The sequence below is a fragment of the Rattus norvegicus genome, chromosome 13 (genome assembly GCF_036323735.1).
Source record: "Rattus norvegicus strain BN/NHsdMcwi chromosome 13, GRCr8, whole genome shotgun sequence".
NCBI lineage: Eukaryota > Metazoa > Chordata > Mammalia > Rodentia > Muridae > Rattus > Rattus norvegicus.
In genome coordinates this window covers 50,691,048-50,708,795 of record NC_086031.1, presented here as the reverse complement: position 1 = coordinate 50,708,795, position 17,748 = coordinate 50,691,048, and the positions used below count along the sequence as shown (strand labels likewise).

The 17,748-nt window shown below is 46.2% G+C and overlaps 2 long non-coding RNA genes across 2 annotated transcripts in view; one reads left to right on the top strand and one right to left on the bottom strand.

Annotated features, from left to right (window-relative positions):
• LOC120096258 (uncharacterized) overlaps positions 1-17,748 on the bottom strand; it is a 54,879-nt gene that overhangs the window by 35,358 nt on the left and 1,773 nt on the right. Inside the window, exons 2-5 of the long non-coding RNA XR_010057220.1 lie at positions 17,463-17,654; positions 16,782-16,939; positions 4,640-15,829; positions 172-511 (exon numbers count right to left, since the gene is read on the bottom strand). This is a non-coding gene — a long non-coding RNA (uncharacterized LOC120096258). The remainder of the gene's footprint in view (positions 1-171; positions 512-4,639; positions 15,830-16,781; positions 16,940-17,462; positions 17,655-17,748) is intronic.
• Positions 358-2,065, top strand: LOC134481566 (uncharacterized). The gene is made up of 2 exons (XR_010057221.1): positions 358-459; positions 1,886-2,065. It is a non-coding gene; the product is annotated as an uncharacterized LOC134481566 (long non-coding RNA).

Below are 17,748 nucleotides of genomic sequence, written 5' to 3'. Positions count from 1 at the left end.
AAGGAAGGGTATGCCCAGTGAAACCCTATCTCAAACAAACAAACAAATAAATAAATTTAAACCACAAATCCTTCCTATCAGCTTTTATAGATGAAGTTTTCCAGACAGATGAGCTGTTAGATTTGACTAAATAAAACATAAACAATCATGAATCAAGACTATAACACATACTTAGTAATTTAGTCTGCAAGAATCTTCGATTCATTCGAGCTGTGACAGAGAAGGCAGCATCTGTGCGCCCCGGGCCTGGGAGAAACACAGCAGCTCATTCAGCAACCGACAGGGCGAGTGCTGTGAACCCAGCGCCATTTTAATAAGCAGGCTTACAGAGCTGATGAAGTCATTTCCGCTCTGGCTTGAGAATTCCGGAAGTCAGGGAAATGGAAACGCACAGGAGTAATGAGCCGACTGGTATAGTCTCTGATAACAACGCTTGAGACTGAGCTGAGCAAGCTGGAGGTGGGCAGGAGCACAGGAGAGGCGCCCCTGGCTCCTGCCACTTAGCTAAGCCCTGAAAGACAATAATGGGTGGTCAAGAGAAGCCGGTGGGCCGATAAAGGCAGGACATTCATTTAATCCCACACTCAAGAGGCAAAGGGAGGGGGATGTCTGTGAGTTCAAGACCAGTCTGGCCTACAAATGGAATTCGAAGCTAGACAGACAGAACCACACAATGAGACCCCCCCCCCCGCCCCAAGTAAAAAGAAGAGAGAAATAGGTGGGAGGGGGAGAAGACAAAGGAAGGATGGAGCCGCAGCCTAGCAGTTGACGGCCCTCGGGGGAGAAGTGTGCAGGAGCCGAGGCAGGGCCAAACAGAAGAGTGACTGCAGTGAGAACACAGAAACACGAAGCAAGAAACAAACTATTATATTTTACTTATTTAACGTGTATAGTGTGGATGTGTGTGTTCATGTGTATGCATACAGCCATGTTACAGGACACATGTGGAGGTCAGAGGACAACCTGAAGGAATTCATTCTCACCACTATTTGAGTCCCAAGGGCCAAACTCACAAGGTCATGTTTGGCCACAGTATCATCTCTCTTATTGGGCATGTTCTTGGCCCCAAGAAACTCGAATTTTATTGTGGAAGTTGTTTTAGTTTCATTTCTGTTGCTGTGATAAAATACCCTGTCAAGAAAAAAGGTGACTTAGCGTTCTGGGTTACAGCCTGTCCTTTTGAGGAAATCAAGTCAGGAATTGAAGCAACCAGCCACATCACGTTCAAAATAAAGACCGAAGAAAATGTCTTGCTTGTGTGGGCTTACCTGGCTTCTTTCACTTACATACTGTTCAGGGACCAGCCTAAGGACTGGCTCTGTCCTCTCTTAGGGTGGGTCTTCCTTCCTCAATTAACAATCAAGACAATCAGGGCTAGAAAGATGGCCCAGCAGGTAGCATCAGCAGGTAGCATTCCTCACAGCTCTCTCAGAGGACCTGGATTGCTTCATCCTCAGCACCCATACAGAGGCTCACAACCACCTGTAGTTCCAGTTCCGGGGGAACCTATGACCTCTTCTGACCTTTGTGGGCATTGTACACATGGAAGCAAAGCATTCACAGGCAAAAAATAAGTCATATATATATATGTGTGTGTGTGTGTGTGTGTGTGTGTGTACGTACATATATATGAGACATATATGTGTGTATATATGTATGTATATATGTATATATATGTGGGTATGCATGTGTGTATATATTATGTACATATGTATTGTGTATATATACATATTTGTATACTATACATACATGTACACATATGTGTATATGCACGCACACACAGAAACGCACGCACACACACACACACATACATGACACACCCATAGGCTCTTCTGACTGAGACACTGAGACACTTTCCCTTAGGACTGTCTTCTTTGTATTCTAGGTTCCATCAGTTGACATTTAAAACATAGAGGGAAAGGGGAGCCACGGAAAGCTTTCAGCTAGAAGGCAATATGCCAAGTTTCGGGAGGCCTGGCTTGCTCCACTTGGCAGTGATGAGCAGAAGAGTGCAAGAACATCAAACCGAGTCATGACAGTGCTCTATAAAGCAGAAGTAAATGTCTCCTTTTTAAGATTCGTTTTTAAACTCGAGGGCTCGACTCAGGGTGTTGAACCAACACCCCATTGGCCAACTCCACTTACACCCCTGTCTTGATTGACTGAGTCCCAAGTGACACTTCTTAAAGCTAGGAAGGAAGTCGAGGTATGTATGACATAGACTTTTAATCCTAGCATTTGGGAAGCAGATGGATAATTGTGAGCTCAAAACCAACCTGGTCTATACAGTAAGTTCCAAACCATTCAGGGCTATGAGGTGAGACTCTGTCTCAAAAGATAAATAATTTAATTTAATAAAGTTGAGTAGGAAAATGTGGAGGTAAATGAAAAACTGGTTGTCTAGCTAAGCGAGTTCCCGGAGGAACAGGCTTGGGAAAGAATCAACAGCTAGCAGAAGTGCATGCTGGGTAATGGATCCTGTACTCTAGAGCTCAGCAGAGTGATAGAGGGAAAAGACACGTTTGGGCCTATAAGCACAGAGTCACTCACCAACAGTGGCACCCTCTCTGAGTTTCCACCTCTGTAAAATGAAGATGCTCGCCATTATGTGACAAGCTGTGGCCACGCCGTAAGATTATATTTAATCATGTGAAGTCCAGTACCAGGCACATGAACCTTGTGTGAAAGGCAGGGCTTGAGGCAGGTTTTGCTATATAGTTCAATCTCGCCCTGACCTCCTGTGTTAGCCTCCCAAGTGCATGCTATTTTACTTTTGAGAAAAAGCTCTCGAAGGGCTGAAGAGACGGCTCAGCAGTTAAGAGGATCCAGGTTCAATTCCCAACAACCACATGGTGGACTCACCACTCTCTTGGTATCAGACGCCCTTATACAGACATGGATGCTGGCAAAATACCAACGTACATAAATAAAAATAATGAGCAAAGAAAGAAAGAAAAAAAAGAAAGAAAGAAAGAAAGAAAGAAAGAAAGAAAGAAAGAAAGAAAGAAAGAAAGGCTCCAAGGAAGCTTTGACTATGGGAGCGTCTATATACGCAACCACTGCTGGTGACCTGGTATGTCCACTGCCTCCCCCCAGGGACCTAGTGACAGCAGATGTCATCACTGGCTGCCAAGATGTGACACATTCCCACTGTCACAGAGTCGCATATCCTTCCCTCCGCATGTGCTACACCCCCTTATAAAAAGCCAGATCCTGGGGTTGGGGATTTAGCTCAGTGGTAGAGTGGTTGCCTAGCAAATGCAAGCCCCTGGATTCGGTCCCCAGCTCCGAAAAAAAAGAAAAAGAAAAAAGAAAAGCCAGATCCCCCTCTCCCTGTCTCTTCTTCCCTTCACCCTCACCCAGGGGCAGCCTCTGTATAGACCCCAGCCCCAGTAAACCTCCCATGTGAGATCCGTTGCATGGCGTCTGTTGCTTAGAGAACAACAATCATAGAGTTTATTGGCAGGAAAATAATATCCAATACACAAATAATTCAGTGGCACAAGTAATTACTGATGCCTACCTACTCTGCTTTCTAAATGTATATGCATATGACTCTACCCTAAGAAAATGAACCTTAGGGGTTGGGGATTTAGCTCAGCGGTAGAGCGCTTGCCTAGCGAGCGCAAGGCCCTGGGTTCGGTCCCCAGCTCCGAAAAAAAAAAAGAAAAAAAAAAAAAGAAAATGAACCTTAAAACAAGCGAAAATTTAATATTTATTTTAACTTTTAAACTATGTATATCTGTGGGGGGAGGGCATGGATCTAAGTACAGGTTCATGGACACCGAGGGTTTTGGGTTAGAAGTTACAGGCAGTTGCTATCAACCGAGTCACTTGACAGGGGTTCTGGGACTTGAACTGAGGTCCTCTACAAGAGCAGTATGTCCTCCTAACCACTGAGCCATTTCTCCAGCCACAGAAACAAACCTCTAAAGAGTTCTAAGAGAAGTTAACAAGCCCTTGTGACTTATTTAAAAGTGGGTTTGGAGGGCCAGAGCTGGGAGACAGGTAAAAGGCGCTGTTCAGAAACAAGGTTTCGTAGCCTCGGATGGCGCCAAACTGAAGGTTTCTTCTAGCTAAGGAACCAATTGATACATGGAAATGTGGAATATTTTCCTGGAAGAATTTTCTAGAAGACTATTCACTCATTTCAATAGCACCAGCGCCAGACCCTGTCCCTCTCTGGGTTAAGAGTTGTTTCTGATAATTCCTCTTCCTAAACTCATGTTCAGAGAAATGGGCCTCAGGTGCAGTGACCTGTTCCTATTTGTCCTGCCCCCTGCCCTGCCCTGCCCTGGCCTGATTTTTCTCTCTGCCCACAATACCACCACCTAGAGATCAATACTCAGCTGACTCCCCAGCTTATGGACAGGGACACTGGCCCACCTGCCAGACACCAGATCCTCTGGCTTGCTTGTATCTAACCTCCATCTCTCTCTCCCTACCCTGTGGCCATAGCAGCTCTGGGTTCCCTTCAAGGAATAACTGTTTTCCTTCCACACCAAAAACACCCTGCCTTAGTCAATACTGCAATTCGGCTGGGATGAGCCCTAAACAGGTTGAACTCCTGGCAAAAGCCCACGTATCCTTACAGAAGCACTTTTTTTTTTTCCTCCTGGACAGAAATTGAGTAACTTACCAGGACCTCCAAACTCCCATGACCTTGAAAACTGAAGTTTAGTTTGCTCCTTTAGTTCCCCTCCTCCACAGTAACCTTGGGGTTAATTGACTCATTGTCTCCTCTGTGCCTAGAAAAGAGGCTGGCACCCAAAGGGCATTAATTAGATTAATTAGATTCAACTGAAATATCAACCATATTTTTTTTCCCTCAAAGAAGAAATTCCTAAAAAGAAAGAAAGGGAAAAAAAAAAAACCTGCTTCACTTGGCACTTGGGGTTGCATGTAGCTTAGTTAGTTCTTACACACACAGGCACCTGTGAGAGAGAGAGAGAGAGAGAGAGAGAGAGAGAGAGAGAGAGAGAGAGTGCATAAGAGCTGGCCCGGCTGGGTTCGCTGGGTTCCCTGGGTTCGGTCCCCAGCATGCATGAACCGGGCTTACGGTAATTATATCCTTAGGAGGTAAAAACAGGAGGATCAGCTCGGATCACTCAGCTGGCTAGAAGTCAGCTTTGCCTCCAGGAGGCCTGTCTCAAAAACAAGCAAACAAGGACAAAAACATGGCTTGTTGACACATGCCTCTAATCCCAGCACTCAGGAGGCATGAAGATCTTTGTGAGTTCAAGTCCAGTCTAACCAACCAGGATTATATAGTCTGTGTTTGGGGAGGTGGGGGGTGGGGAGGGAAGGAAAAAGTTAAAAAAAAATAATTCCTATATTGGTCTAAACTGAGGATTGTATTGTAACCAAACTGGGACAAAAGCGAAAGTGAAATGACTACATTTTTCTCTAAAACCGCAAGGCCTGCACAGAGCAAATCAGGGGTCATGATCAGGGAGCCAGGGCTTCTGTGGTACTCAAAAAGCCTCTGACTCACTGCGATCTTGGGTAATAATTCTCCCAAGACTCCCTATACCTCATTTCCTATTTTTGCAACATGGGAAATAAGTTTGTCCCTTATCTACCGAGTGAGGAGGGTGTCGGGAAAACAGATGACGGGAAAACAAGAGTGCCTTCAGAACACTTGACCAGGCAGAGCCTTCCCACCAGCCTGTGCTTTCAAAGGCTTGGTAAGCTGCAGTGGTTATTTTCGCCTCCTTCCAGGTCCAAAATATTCTCAAATGAGCTCAGATTTAGCCCTGAGGATAAGAGCGGGCTGTGCTGGAAAGCACTCCGGCCACGTGCTGAGCCATGCTTCCCTACAACCTGCGCCCCCTTTATGAGTTTCGTGTTACAAACACCTTTCAAAACATACGATTTTTTTTTATTATCACGAATGAATTTGTTATTTATAACAAATAAGCGGAGGCTGGGGGGGGGGGGGAACCGGACAGAGTAGATAAAGCACCTGTAGTGTAATCTGAAAATGTGTGACTCTTCCCGGCGACAGTTGTGGGTCCAGTTAACATTCCGAAGCTTTGTCGCCAGTCACGAATGAAGTTTATACCGCGCTGCAGTTAGAGGTCAGGGAAAACGGGACCTTTTCCCTCCTGAGCCCACAGGGTCTCAAAAATTCAAGAGCCCGCAGAAACCCGGAAAGGGACAGACAGCTGTTTAAAGGGACAGGCCATGGATGTTTGTGTCCACAGGGAAACCTGAATAAAATTGCAGCTGTTTCTGGGTGTCTGGCCTGTATGGCGTTGGCTCCCGGACTCCCAAGGAAGTCAGATTAACGGAAGCTCAAATCCCTCCGATAAAACGACACGGTGTTTAACCTGAACTTGCACCCACCAACACTTTGTCACATCCAGTTAACTTACAATACCTCATGCAATGGCAAGAGGAAGCTAGCTATAGGAAGAAAATCCACGTATGTTAACTATGTGAGTCTCATGATACTTTTAAGCCTCGTGGGCTGAATGTATGTATGAAGCATACAGGTTAAGAAAACCCCACCACGGGGTTGGGGATTTAGCTCAGTGGTAGAGAGCTTGCCTAGGAAGCGCAAGGCCCTGGGTTAGGTCCCCAGCTCCGGAAAAAAAAGAACCAAAAAAAAAAAAAAAAAAAGAAAAAAAAGAAAAAAAAGAAAACCCCACCACAACAACATTAAATATGAGCACAGACTCAAAGGTAAAAGCCTTTGTTTCTTTGGAGGGCTCACACCAAAGTAGATCTTGGAAAATGGCTCACTGATGACAGAGGATCTTCAGGCACATCTAGCTGGAACCACATCCCTACCTGGCTACGGGACAACCTAGTCCGTTCCTCAAAGCATTAGCATAAAAGCTTAGCCAGAAATACACACACACACATATCTGGAGGAGAGAGCCAGTTCCCTAACAACCCCCTTGCCATGCGCAATGGGATCTTGAAAAGGGCAGCGTCTCTAAATATGAAAGAAATGCAAAAAGATACATTTCACAGTCTTTGGCTTCCCACGGCAGCAGTGACTAATGCAAGATGTTTCAGCCCAACCACGGGTCTCTCTTAACATTTCCAAATACTTCCTTTCTTCTCTTTTTATTGCTGCAGTTCTGGTCGACAGCATTTCATAAGATCGTAAAAATAAAGAAATAAAATTGGAGCAAACTGAAGTAACAGTACAGAGTCTGTGGAGAATGGGCCTTGCTTACTGGGACATTCCTCAGGGCCTTCCAGGGCACACTGGACCACCTATACCTGAGCCCCGCAGCTGTGCACACACCCAGGCCCTTCTCCATCCTGCAGCAGCTGGACGTGAGGCAACTCCGCCCCCTTCCCCTGTCTGCCCCTCTTCAGATTTGAGGTGGACCGGTTAGTAACCGCCAGCATCATCCTCAAGAATGAATGCCAGGAAAAATATTTTACCTTAAAAGTGCTTCTTCAGCCTGACCCAAGAAATTAGGGAGCCACACTCACGCTCCACCAGCCAGTCAGACTCAAAAGAATGTTGAGCAAGTTGTTGGCCCAGCCCCAGCCCCAGCCCTATCCTGTCTGAGGTTTAAACATCTGCAACATAAAAAAAAAAAAAAAGCTATGTAGAAATAAGCAGTTTTGGAAACTGTGTGTCAGAAAATAGTGGCTCATTGCCTGAATGAGACATTCCTGTAAAATTCCTGCAGAAACACTGAGTAAAATTCCCAGCTTGCTGGGACACTGGGGCCACAGTTCTGAAGCAAGGATTCCGAGCCTGACAGCACACTTCGCATGCTGCAGAAGTGGGCTGGTTCTCCGCCCTTCACCCTTCCGCACCGGCTTTTTCACCTTTGACCTGTAAACATGTTCACATCATGGTCAGCATAGGGACAGCGCCCTTTATACCACTTCCTGGAGTTACCACCACACTACCTGTCTTTTATCTCTCTATTCTACCTTCTTATTTTTTATAATTTTATTTTCTTGGATATTTGATGTCTTTCTGTTCTATCTTAAGACTATATATATATATACACATATACATACATATACATGTATGTATATATGTATATGTGTATATTAATTATTAGTGTGCATGTGCAAAATATGTGGTGTTTGTGAGCATAAGCCTGTATTAATATATATACAGTAATATATTACTGTATATATACAGTATATATATATAAGTAGATAGTGGATACCTAGCATATATCAAGCCCTGAGATTAATCCCCATTACCTCATAAACTAGTTATGGCGGTACACACATCGGTAATCCTAGTACATGAAGGCGGAGAAAGGCTCAGAAAGTCAAGGTCACTTGCAGTTACATAGAGAATTCCAGGCCAGGTTGGGCTACATGAGACTTGTCTCAAAAGACAGACAGGCAGACAGACAGACAGATGATTTAGCTAGTAAAAGTGCTTATGTGTAAACCCAAGGGCCAGAATTCGATTCCAGATACCACAGCACAGGCCTGCCATCACAGCACTCCTAGGGTCAGACGGCAGACGGAGACAAAATTGTCCAGGGAGACTGGAGCATGCAGCGCGACGGAAACAAGTGACCCTGACCTCTATGTGATGGGAAGAGAAAACCAACTCTGGAGGGCTGTCCTCTGACGTCCACACACACAATGTTACATGTGCAGGCTCATGCTCACAAACACCCCATATTTTGCACATTCACACTAATAATCAATTAAATTTTTAATGGTACTTAATGGGTAATTTTCTTTCATATCCTTTCTGTGGTTCGGTGTAGTAGTGCGTGCAATCGAAGCACTGAGGAAGTGCTAAAGCAGGAGAGAGAATTCCGTAACCATCAGCCCAAGGTACACAGCAAGTTTCTAAGACCAAAACCAAAACTATAGCAAAATCAAACCCACCAACTACGAACATGACTAAAATTTTAAAATCCAGATGTGACAGCTTGTAGCAAAAATCCAAGCACTCTGGAGGTTCCAGGTCACCCTGGGCTACATAGTGAGTTCCTGGCTGTCCTTAGTTACAGAGTAAGACCTTTTTCAAAAATACAGGGGGCTTGGGAGATGGCTCAGTAGTTAAAAGTACTGGCAGCTGTTCCAGAGGACCTAGGTTCGATTCCCCAGCATCTATACAGTAACTCACAGCCATCTGGAACTATGGTTCCTGGGGATCTGACGCCCCCTTTCTGGCCTGCAAGGGAACTAGGTGTGCACTTGGTATAGACTTGCACCTATACGCATAAAATCAAAGAATAAAAGTAAATGTTCAAAGATAGGACTTTGGAGCTGGAAAGGTGGCTCAGCAGTTAAAGAGGGACACTTGCTACCCTTGCAGAGGGCCTAGACTCAATCCCCAGCATCCACATGGTGTCTCACAACCACCCATAACTCCAGGTCTAAGGCATCCAACAGACACACATGTGGTGCGCACACACGCAAATGCAGGCAAAGCATTCACACACATATATACCGAAAAAATGTTCTGCTCATAGTAAACCCCCACTATCAGTAGTACACAACTAATCAAAGACATATTACAAAGTCTGATAACGGGGTTGGGGATTTAGCTCAGTGGTAGAGCGCTTGCCTACCAAGCGCAAGGCCCTGGGTTCGGTCCCCAGCTCCGAAAAAAAAAAACCAAAAAAAAAAAAAAAACAAAACAAAACCAAAGTCTGATAACTGCTGGGATCGTGACTCAGAGCTATCGAGTTTCCCAGCATGAACAAGGTCCTGGTTTCATCATTGGCATCAAAGTACACACAATACCTACATACATGCGTGTGTGTGTTTGTGTGTGTGTAGAAAGAAAAGGGTATGACAGCTTATTGAGAAATACTCATTTGTTTGTTTGAGACAGGGTCTCTAGACCAGGCTGGCCTTGAACTTACAGAGACACCACCTGCCTGTGCCTCCCACATGAGAAATGCTCTTTTTGTTGTTAAGGTTTTATTGTGTGTTTGTGCATGATATGTGTGCATGTGGGGGGGGTGCTTATGCCACATGGCTTGCATGTGGAGGTCAGAGGGTAGATTACCTCAGGAGTTGCTTCATCCTTCTCTGTATGGTTTCTGGGGATTGAATTCAGATCACCAGATTTGCAAAGCAAGAGCCATCTCTCTAGCCTGAGAAATGCATTCTTTAACAGGCTAAACTGGATTCAGCACAGTTCTTATGGTGAGTACCTGGGTCTCTGGAGAGATTATTAGGGACCGTTTAGTATAACTGTGTCAGAAATTTCACTTACAAATGTCATCCTTGAGACGTTCTCTCTTAAATATGGGGACGAATGGAAGCATCATGGATAGAGCAATGTCACAGGAACTGTTTAACCCCTTCGCAAGTCACAACTTTCAAATGGCACTGCAAAGCCATCTCTTCCAGTGGATTGGAAGCAGATGGATGCTTGACTTGGAAAGGGACGTACTGAATGTGCTTCCTGTCAAGTGGGTATGAATTTGTTCCTGGTTGGGGTGTGGCGATGAAGTCTCATTTCAGAAAAGGGATATCTATCTGGACACTGGAGATCTGAAAATTGCTTCCTCCACCAGAACTGCTGATTTAATTACTTGGGCTTCTTGAGATAGCCCAAGGCACAACAAGACCTTCAGCAAGTCTCAGGTTAACTCAACTCACTAGCCTGCTCCCAGATCAACACCATATCCAAGCCTATCCAGGAAGCCAGTGTCCTGGCTAAGGTTACAGAGCAGCCCTAACCCCTGTAGGGACCAACCCTCCAGTGAGAAAGAACAGAGTCAGAGCCTTTCCAGGAAAAGCACACAGGGTCCCGGGAAGAAGTGCTAGCCTCCAAGAGAAAATACAGTTTGGAGTTAAAATGAGAGATGCCAAAGTGAAGCCACCTGTGTTAAAGGTAGACTTTTTATTTTTTAAAGACAGCGTCATACTATGAAGCCCTGGCTGTCCTGGAACTATGTAGACCAGGCTGGCCTCGAACTCACAGAGATCTACCTCACGAAGTAATCTTTAGTTAAATCCTTGACCCTCTGACCCAGGGTAATATAGCTACATTTCTCTCTCCTTGTCTGTGTAGAAGAATACATGATATATTTACATGTGGATGTGTTATGTGCCTATGTATACATGATATGTTTGTGTATGTGTATGATGTGTATGAGATGTAAGCATCTGCTCCCACAGATGTATGCCACAGTGTGTGTGTGTGTGTGTGTGTGTGTGTGTGTGTGTGTGTGAGGGTAACTTGGATATCAGCCTTCTCCTTCTCCCTTGTTTGAAGCCAGGTCTCTTTGCTTCTCTTTGCTGTTTCTCCTATACTATTGTGCCAGAGAAATGTTAGTGAACCCCAAGAAAACAGACAGGAGCCGATCTGATGCTACTCATGGCAGAGTCTTTATTCTATTTGGTCTAGCCCGTGCCCCTTCATGCACCACCAACATGCAGGACGGTTTTGGGGTGGGGAAGCCCCAAATGTCTATGGGGCAAGGCTTTATAGTAAGCAGCAAGCAGGGAGTACATGTGCAAGCATCTAATTGGAGAGCTACTGTGGCCTTTAACGTAATTGGCTGGTGCTGGGAGTCATATCATAAACTAAACTTCTGTTCTCCTCTGCATTGGTGGTTATTAGGTAAGAGGTGGGCTTGTAACCTGGGGGTGCAGGTTTTGTTGGGGGAATAACCTGAAGATGCTGGTCTTGTTGAGGGTGTAACCTGGAAATTCTGTCTTGCTGAGGATTAGCCCGGGGAGGTGGGAGGTGCAACTTAGAAACTAATGTTAGGTACCAGCCTGTTAGTTTACCTGAGTTCAAACGTAGGTCAGGTTCTCTAGAATGGAGTCTGAATTTAAAAGATTTGGCATCTCAATACTACTGTAGTTTAAAAAAAAAAAAACATAATGTGTGGGCTGGAGAGATGGCTCAGTGGTTAAGAGCACTGACTGCTCTTCCAGAGGTCCTGAGTTCAATTCCCAGCAACCACATGGTGGCTCACAACCATCTGTGATGGGATCCGATGCCCTCTTCTGGTGTGTCTGAAGACAGCTACAGTGTACACATATAAATAAAATAAATAAATCTTTAAAAAATAAAACTTAATGTGTAAAGACTGAGGGAGGTAACATCGGTAATGTTACCAGGCGGGAGGCTGAAGACCTCAACAAGCCTTTTTTTCACTCGGCACATACTTAACTGAACAACGTATACATGCGACAGGCGTTACAGAGGAGCTAGCTTGAACGCGTCAGAGCAAAGTCTTCAGTAAGCTGTAGCCAGCATCATCCTTACCTTCGTCAGGAAATGAACTCGGTTTTCAGTTGACAGGCACAGAAGCGCATTTTCAGCCTCATCTCCAACCACGTTCCTCCTCTCCCCTCCTCAGCTTCCGGTACCTCCTGGTACCTCCTCTCTCCTCCCAAGCGAGGCTTTCCTAGCTCTGGATCCTTAAGCTCATTACTTTCCTCACCTAGAATTCTTTCCCGGTCCACAGCCTGGTGAATGCCCCCAAAATGGCCACTGGATGCCTTACTTCAAGAGCACCCACCCGCTGATCACACCTCTTCTAGAGCTTTGAGCACTGGTGTGCCTCAGAGTTCTGCCCTTTGACCCCGCTCTTAGCAAGCAGCAAGTGCCCCCTTTAGGATCGCTGTGGTTATGTGCTGGTGGTTTCTACCATGTGTCATTACATCAGCCCCTCCCCCTCCCCGTGTGCTGGTCTCCATGGGTACTGAGTGGATACAGGTAGGCACCAACTTGTGCCTTTCCTGCCAACCCAAATGCTTAGCCAGAACTAGAGAGATTCTCGGCTTGTTCTTTCCTCTCGACTCTGCATCCCGCTAGGACATAATACCTGTTGGTTCTATGTGCAGGTCCAGAATCTGCCCTAATCGTCCTGAGCCCTGGCCGAAGCCATCACCCTTTTTTCAAGGTTCTGCCGATGTCTCACTTTCTTGTTGCTTTTGGTGGTTGTGTGAGGAGAGAACAATGGCTTCAGTTTAAATGTTTTAAGTAGGGTCTCAGGTGTGGAGAGGCAGCTCTGCTGTTAAGAATACTGGCTGCTTCTCCAGAGGACCTGGAGTTCCAGCACCCATATGGTGGCTCACAACCGTACAACTGTCTGTGACTCTCATTCCAGGGGATCAGACACCCTCTTCTAGCCTCCATAAAAACTAAGCATACACAGACATCCATGCAGGAAAATTATCCACAAGCATAAAACAGCAATAAATCTCTTTTAAAAGTTAAAACAGACTGGGTGTTAGTGGTGACACATGCCTTTGATCCCAGCACTCGGGAGGCAGAGAGGCAGGCAGCTCTCTGAGTTTGAGACCAGCCTGGTCTACAGAGTGAGTTTCAGGGCAGCCAAGGCTACACAGAGAAACCCTGTGTGAGGGAAACAAATTAAGCAGGGTTTCACCCAGTAGCCTATATGAGCTGTCCTGGAATTTACAACCTCACCCCTGCCTCTCGGGTTTGGATATTAAAATAGGCATCGGCCACTATGCCCAGCTTCTCACAGTAGTCGGAGCAGTGAGACAGAGAAAACACGCATGGATGTAGGGTGTGGGTACCCACACATGTGCCTCCAGAGCACAGAGGAGGGGGTCAGGTCTCCTGCCCTGCACTCAATACTTTCTTCTCCTCAGACAGAGGCTCCAGTTCTGTGGTTCTCACCCTGTGGATGGCGACCCCTCTAGCAACCCTTCTATCTCCAAAAATATTTACATGATGATTCATAACAGTAGCAAATTACAATTATGAAGCAACAAAAATATTTCTTATGGCTGGGGGTCACCACAACATGGGGAACTGCATTAAAGGGCTGTTGCAGCATTGGGAACGTTGAGAACCACCGCTCCACCTGAACCTGAAGGTTGCTATTTTGCAGGCTGGATAAGCCAGTGAGTAACTGCCCACCCACCACCGTCCTCAGCTTATGGCTGTCCTCCCCTCCCCCGACCTCCACACAGTGGAGTTACACGACACACAGCTATGCCCAGCTTTTTACATGGGTGCTAGGGATTTGAACTCAGGTCTCATGCTTATGAGACAAACACTTACCTACTACTAAGCCATTCGCCCATGCCCAGAGCAATTTTTTTGAACTTTCCTCATGCTGTGTCCATCTCTTTCCTCCCCTATTTAAAGGTGGAAAGACAAAATGGACTCCTGCAGGTTGTCCTCTGATCTACACAAGCTACACACATATACACACACACATACACACACACTTTCACATACACACACTCACACACATATACACACACATGCATGCACATACACACACTCTTTCACATACACACACTCACACACACTTACACACAAATAAATGCTTTTCTTTCTTTAATTTATTTTATGTATGTAAGTGCTGGTTGGCTTGCACATATGTCTTTGTACCCAAATGCACGCCTGGTACCCAAAGAGGGCACTGGATTGCCTGGAACTGGAGTTATGGATGGATGGCTCTGAGCCACCATGTGGGTCCTAGTAACTGAACCTAGGCACCCTATAGGAGCAACGAGTGCTCTTAACCACTGAGCAGTCTCTCCAGCTCCTAATAGATGTTATTAATTTTTTTTTAGAAAGCAAAGTACAGTGGACGGCCTTCACCCAGCACCTGTGAGCCCTGGCTTCTGGCAGGAAACTCCATCCTAACCAGCTTGACCCTTCACCTCTTGGGCCACACTCACTGGGCTTAGCCACAAGACTTCCTGGATCTTCCTAAGTTTTGCCAGAGGCAATGTCTTTAACCGTTTCCTTGTCTCTACCAGAGTATTCCCACAGCTGCCTCACTCAGCCACATTTTATCTCCACTCTAGTCTCAGTTTCTATCAAGCTTGTGACCCCAAACCCCAGAGCAACCTCCAGTCCTGTACAAGGTGCCCCCTCTGTGCTCAGTCTCTGAGCTATTCTTACCTGACCCCTCTCAGGCAGTGGAAATAGAAAACCCACTTTGCAGGTTAGGTAATAGGTCTGCGGTGCTGTACCGCCCTGATGCATTCTGGGTAGTTCTGGGTCCTTGCTTTGTCTCAGGAAGATCCTTGTTCTCTAGCCCCTTCCAGGTCTAGTCACAGGCAGAGTAAGGAATAGAAAAGGTTAGATTAGGAGGCCTAACGTGTATGTGGACATCAGCACACAGCATGCAGGAATCCATTCTTCTCACTGCATAAGTCCCGGTGAAGAAACTCACCTTGGCAGTGGGCACCTTTAATCGCTGAGCCATCTTACTGGCCCTGTCTTTGTTTTTTAAATGCCATATTATCTTATATCCATCGATATAACTAGGTAAAGACCATGATAGGCAGCCAAGTCATCTCGTTTTATCCTTAGCTGCCACTTCCAGGAAAGTATTTGAAATCTTTCTGGGCTGAGGGGTGGCGGCGCGCCAGGGACAAAAAGGACACTGGCATCCCTTTTGCCCTCTCTTTCACCCCACTCCACCCTTTCCCCTTCATTGTTCACCAGGGAAAGCAAGAACTTCATTCAGCTGGCGACATTCTTCCTGTTCTTAACATGACTTGCTGGTGACTGGTCACTTTTCTAAGAGTGGAGGCAGCCTCTAGAGGGCTTAGTCACCAGGGTGCGGGTCACCCTCTCTGGTCTCCATTTCTTACTCTTTATCAACTCTGAGTGCTGTGGGAAGGCGCGGCTGCTCCAGGAGGCTGAAAAACAACAATTCCTCCTTTACGGGACACAAGAGGATGGAGTGAAACACAAAGCACCCATCGCCAGTGCGGCACGCGGGATGGAGGCACCCGCTGGCCAGTAGCTGCTTCTGGTCCTTTGCAGGCGCTGGTTGGTCCCAGGACTGCGGTTCTCAGTATGCCCGTGCTTGGAGAGACCCGTTGTTCCCATTCCTACTCGAAGCCATCAGAAGGAAACGCTGGCCTTCTAGAGTCACCTTGTGGAAAAAGACCAAGCAGCTTCCTGTTGGAGGACCCCAAATGATTTTAGGGGGGATAAAAAAAAACATTTGTTATAAAAAAAAAAACAAACAAACCAGTAGAGCCATTCTAAATACAAATGGTTCAGTCTTTTTTCCTTTTTTTTTTTTTTTTTTTTCTTCTCGAGACAGGGTTTCTCTGTGTAGTTCTCCATGTCTGGAAATCAAGAGATCCCCCTGCCTCTGCATCCAAGTGCTGAGCCTAAAGGCATGTGCTACCCCACGTGACCAGACTGCTCAATCTTGTGTCTTTCTGCTCTCTATATTCACCCTACCCCCCCCAATCCCGAACTGAAGCTTCCTGCCGTACCCCGCTCCCCAGCTGTTCACCCAACACTTCTCCTCACTAATACAGCAGTGATATTTCCGGTACACTCAATGACATGTTCGAAATACAAAAACAGACCTCCTAAAAGTTGAGCTGGTATAAGCTCTAGTTTATTCTTGTATTTTTTTTCTAGTTTTTTTTTATTTTAACTAACTTGAGAATCTTACGTGATTTAAAAAAAAGCAGAGATTTAAAAAGCAGAGATTATCTTCCCCTCTAAACACTCTAAGACAGCCCTTCTGCCTTCATGTTCATTTTACAGGAGCAGCATGTGGTGTTTCACGCACATGTGTGTGTGCAGCACATGCATGCCTCATAAGCCAGAAGTCCTCACGCCGGATCCTCTGGAACTGGGGCTGCAGTTGTGAGCCCCGGCGTGCGTGTGCTGGGAAGTGAACCTTGGGGTTCCGGAAGAGCAGCTGACTTCTTAACTACTGAGTCATCTCCAGCCCTGGGAAGAAACACTGTTCAACAAAACTACCAACCAGAGAGCCAGCTTCTGCTGTCAGAAGCCTCTTAGACACTAGCTAAGAGTCACAATAAGCCAGTGCTTAGCTAGGCACGACCTCTTCTCGGGTCTCCCCGTTCATATTCAAATAGCAACATACCAGCTCGAAGCTCCCCGCCGTGGTTCTCTGCAGGACTTTTCCTGGGTGAAAGTGTCTGACCCTGAGAAGACTAGGTGACTCAGCACATTGAAATGGCCGAGCTCGGGTTCAGCTGGGGGGTGGGGTGGGGAGGCCTTCCTCCCCTATTACAAGATCTGCTGAGAAAATAACAAAAAGGGATTTTTTCCCCCTAAGTTTGAAAGGTCAAAGAATCTAACACGTGACTCTCTAACCATAGAGAAAGCTAGTAAGAATTAGGGCTCTCATAAACACCATTCTTTCAGATGCCTAAAAGATGGCCGTGCTTAACTACGTATTAGCATTTAAATTGCCACAGTAGGACCTGGGAAAATACTCCAGGATGCAAAGCAGGTGGGAAGGCCGCTGTGGTCCGCTCCTCTTCTCTCCTATTGTTTGGGCGGTACCGGTATATCCCCCCCCCCGCCCCCTCCGCAGACCTGCAGACCACGGGGAAATTGCTGAGAATGCTTTCTCCCGAAAAATGCTGAGGAGGCCTCCTTGTGGAGCGCCAGCCCTTTGAGTGGAGTGTGGACCGACCCTCGGTGCTCAATCCTTGCTGACTATCAAAGCCACGGGGGCAGCTTTTGGAAGGGCACATTTATCATTCCTAGTTCTGATTCAGGGGCTTTGAGGTGGAGACCTGCAGTCTAAAACACTCACCAGGTGATTCCAGCACACGTCGGGTAGGATTTGACTGGCTAGGAACCAGCCTTTTCAAGGCCTTGCAAACCAGAGCAAATATCAACGATATTCTCCACGGCCTTAACTCTTAGGATCCCCAGTGATGGTTGATGGAACAACTCACTGGGTACAGGTGCTTGCTGCCAGGCCTGAAGAAAGGCAGTTCAGTCCCTGAGGGGGGAGAGGACGAACTCCATAGATTGTCCTCTAACCTTCATATATGCACACACACCCCCAATATATACACAGACACACCTACAAAACA